This window comes from Tursiops truncatus, chromosome 14, assembly GCF_011762595.2.
Source record: "Tursiops truncatus isolate mTurTru1 chromosome 14, mTurTru1.mat.Y, whole genome shotgun sequence".
Classification (NCBI taxonomy): Eukaryota; Metazoa; Chordata; class Mammalia; order Artiodactyla; family Delphinidae; genus Tursiops; species Tursiops truncatus.
Genome location: NC_047047.1, coordinates 73758634 through 73762770, shown reverse-complemented (window position 1 = coordinate 73762770; position 4137 = coordinate 73758634). Strand labels below are relative to the sequence as shown.

Sequence of the window (4137 nt, the reverse complement as noted above, 5' to 3'; positions counted from 1 at the left end):
GCCTGCCCCCCTACAGATACCGCCCACTAGATAGGACCTGCGGGTCCCTGAGTGCACCTAGCACGTGCCCCAAACACCCCTCTCCTGCTTGGCCTGGCCAGCTCCTTTAATAATACCCCGTTCAGATGTTTCCCCCTCCAGACTGTTTCTCAGACTCCCCAGGCTGGACTAGGTGCCCTTCATCTGTGTCCCTAGGATACTGCCTTGGACATCTATATTGTTCGATAACGCGGGTCTGTCCGTACCACGAAACTGTGGGCTCTCCAGGAAAAGCCTCAGTGATTGTGTTGAGGGCATGAGATGCATGAAGTTTCATGTTCAGGGCTCCAGGGGGAGAGCCGCCCCAGGGGCCCAAGTCAAGATCTTGGATGTTTCCTGGCAGATCCCAGAGCCGCCTTCTTGGCTAGCTTCCTAGGAGAGCTGCAGGGCAGGGATTGGGGGAAGGGGGCCATCCCTCAGCTCCTGGATCTGAGATATGCCAGGTGTCACCCCCAGCCCACCCCCAGGGGCACAGAGCTGGCAGGGGCTGGGCAGAAGGGAGCTGTTGTTTGTGTCCTTGTGACCGTGGTGTCCTGCAGGGCAGGTTATCATTGTTGACTTTGGCACCAGCACCCGGGCATTTCGGGGGTGGAGGAGCATCTTATCCTGTGCCTGGGAATAGCCTCAGGGCTTGCTGGGGCAGCCCCAGCCTAGAAGAGCCTCCTGCAGGTCCTGTCCAGGTGGTCCTGTGTGACCAAAATGGATGAAACAGGAAGCAGCAGTGTTCAAGGGAGTGCCATGTGCTTCCGAGTGAAAAAGACCTGGGTTTACATGTCAGCTTGGCCACTCAGCAGCTGTATGAAGTCATGGCTTGGGACCTCAGTTTCCTCATCTGTAAAATGGGGTAGTCATGCCTGTCTCTCAGGGTTCTCGTCAACATAAGAGTAATGGCCACTATTTATGGAGTGCTTACAAAGTGCCACAGCAAAATTCAGTTTTTGTGATGCGGTTTACCTCACATTATCCTATTTAATCCCCGCACTGCCCTATGAGATAAGAGCTGTTAGTCCCATTTCACGGACGAGAAAACCGAGGTTCGAAGGGAGTCACACAGCAAGTAAAGTGGGGTCAAGCTGCAGAGCCCCTGAATTTAGAGGGTAGGTGTGTGTCAGGCTGTTATTAGTAATTATCGCAAATCTTGCTGGCTGGCATGTGTCAGGACATGGAATTTTTTTTTTTTTTTTTTTTTTTTTTTTCGGTACGCGGGCCTCTCACTGTTGTGGCCTCTCACGTTGCGCAGCACAGGCTCCGGACGCGCAGGCTCAGCGGCCATGGCTCACGGGCCCAGCCGCTCCACGGCATGTGGGATCTTCCTGGACCGGGGCACGAACCCGTGTCCCCTGCATCGGCAGGCGGACTCTCAACCACTGTGCCACCAGGGAAGCCCAGGACATGGAATTTTTAAAAAATCTCTTCTAGGGAACTCCCTGGTGGTCCAGTGGTTAAGACTCCACGCTTGCACTGCAGGGGGCCCGGGTTCGATCCCTGGCCAGGGAACTAAGATCCCGCGAGCCTCGCGGTGTGGCCAAAAAAAAAAAAAATCTCTTCCAAAGTCTCTGAACCTGAACCTAAAGGTAGGCAGCAGCTTTCCTAGCTTTCAAACGAGGAAAATGAGGCCTAAGGAGGTTCAGGCTTTGGTCCCACATATAGTCCTGGCAGACCCTGGCTGAGCACCGGGTCCAGGCTCCCAGGCTGCCCTCTGTGGGGTGAGCAGCTGCTCCTGGCTCATCGGAGAAACCTGCTCTGTCTGTGGGTGCAGTGAGGACGGGGGCTGGAAAGACGGAGAAGGGCTGACCGTTGGGTCTGGACCGGGCGTGTCTGGGCAGAGAGACCCTCCGCTCCCCACCAGGCCCCTCCTCTGCCCCCCACCGTGGGCCACAGAACTGAGTTGGGGGAGGGGTGACCTTCAACAAATCTTTCTCCTCTGCAGACCTCTGTTTCCTCATCTGTAGAATGGGAACAATACCAATACCTGCACCTCTGTGAGGCCCCAGGAGTTTGTGAGAACGAGAGGAGCTGATGATTGAATACACCCCGTAAACCTTGTAGCGAGGGAAGGAGCCCTGTCTGGGGAAGGGTGTCCTATGAGCCTTGGGTAGCCAACCTCGCACTGAGCTGTAGCTGAAAAGCACATCTCAGGGACAGCTAAGCTCACCGTGGGAACAGTGATTTTGTGGGCACTTAGGTGCACAGAGCATAACGAGGTCCCTGTGATGGAAGGAAGGAGGCTTTGCTTCCTGTCTGCATTCTCAGGCCTGAAAGCCGCTTGTCTGTCACACCAGGAAAGACTTTTCATAGTTTCGAGTGGTAGCACATCTGATATGGAAAAACGTCTTAAGAAGAGAAAACAGATACATATTTTATGTGGCCTTGAGAACCTGGTGGTATAGAGAAAAGCGGTTGGTAAAGTTCTTCCTCCTTCTGTGGACTATGGCTAGGCAGCCCTCAGCTGGACCTTGGACGAGCCCACTCAGGTTCTGTCGTGGCTCAGAGCCGCCAGGCTGGACCCGTCGGGGAGGCTTAGGCCGATTCTGCACTGGGGACGCCTGGAGCCCTGTGTGGACCCTCAGGCTGCAGGAACGCCTCCCAGAAGGCTGGGTGCTGGGATGGCATCACTGAAGCCCCCGGACCTGGTCCTCACGGGGTCTGGTCAACCTGCTCTGGCAGAATCCTGAAAGGTGGGAGGGGTCATCTCACCTACAGCCACATCCCACCGGGGAACAGGGCAGAGGGAGAGAACCCTAGCAAGAGAATGTCCACCTGGGGCTCCTGACACCTTGTCAGCAGGTGCTGCTGTCACTGGTTTAACCCCGAAGTCTGCCATTTGCTGAGAGGAAGCAATGATCAAATGCTGTCTGTATGATACCTGGGAGTCCTCAGGACACCCCGTGAGGGCGGCCATGTGATTGGCAGAGGGAGCAACCAGGATCTGAACACAGGTCACTCGCTCTGGGCTTTTTCTTAACCACTGTGCTAGCCTGCCTTCCCCACGAGCTCTGAAGAGGTGACCACACCTCCTGCTCTCGCACACCACCTTCACTTTGGGGGCTAACGTGGGGGCCAAGAGCCCCCGTGGGGGGAAGCCCTTAGATCTGGGGCTGCTGGAACAGGTGTGCCAAGGGGAGGCCAATGTGGGTCCGGACAGGTTAGGCTCCTGACAGGTCAAGATGCTCCCCTGGCAAGGTCTCTGGGATCCCAACTGCCCACTGAGACCCTGAGGCAATGTGGGGAACACCACACAGGCCAGCTCTGAGGCTCACACAGGGTGTCATGCTTGCTTGCCTCCTGGGTCTGCAGTCTCAGCACTTTGCAGCCTTTGAGGGTGGGAGGTCCCAATCTGGGCCACCTGTGAGCTTTGTCTGGGTCAAGGAGCAAGTTGGGGCTGAAATCCTGTTGTCCTGCTGTGAGGCTCACCGGCCTAGAGGGAACGGTGCCTTTCTCTTAACAGATAAAGGCACCATCCGCCAAATGAGCTGGGCCCCAAATGGGGAACATTTTCCGATTCACCAGACACGCTGTGCAGGCTGGGAGTGGGCCTGCCCCTAAGGAGGTAGGGCAGTCAGTCCCACAGACCTGGAGCAGGTGTCCCGTCCTCTGGCCCTGGTCCCCCTCTTCACAAGGGGCCTGTTAACCTCTGCAGGGTCTTGAAATTAACTTCTCACCCTCAGGCAATAGGCACCATGCTTTCTGCATACTAAATCAGGATTTGTACTTGGACAAAGGAAGTGTTCTGACTTACGAATCTAGAAATAAGGAGATCCCTATAGTTGAAGAGCAGTTGGGTTTTTCTAGTTTGGGGTGATTATCGGTACCATGGAACACTATTCAGCGACACAAAGGAGCAGATCCTGATACAAGAGCTCGGATGAAGCTCAGATGGAGTCTTCTAAGTGAAAAAAGCCAGACTCAGAAGGCTCCGTGCTATATGATTCCATTTATAGGACATCTGGAAAAGGCAATACTACCGGGACAGAAACAGATCCATGGCTGCTGGGTCTGGGGAGTGGCGTGGGAGGTTCGACTACAAAGGGATGGGAGGGAGTTTTAGGGGAGCTGACACTGTTGTATATCATAATTGTGGTGAGTTACACAACTGTA

The 4137-nt window shown here is 55.0% G+C and overlaps 1 non-coding gene across 1 annotated transcript; it reads left to right on the top strand.

The window, feature by feature from the left end:
• Nucleotides 1-1463: 1463 nt before the first annotated feature.
• TRNAC-GCA (transfer RNA cysteine (anticodon GCA)) lies at nt 1464-1536 on the top strand. Its single transcript has one exon. It is a non-coding gene; the product is annotated as a tRNA-Cys (tRNA).
• The last annotated feature ends 2601 nt before the right edge of the window (nt 1537-4137 follow it).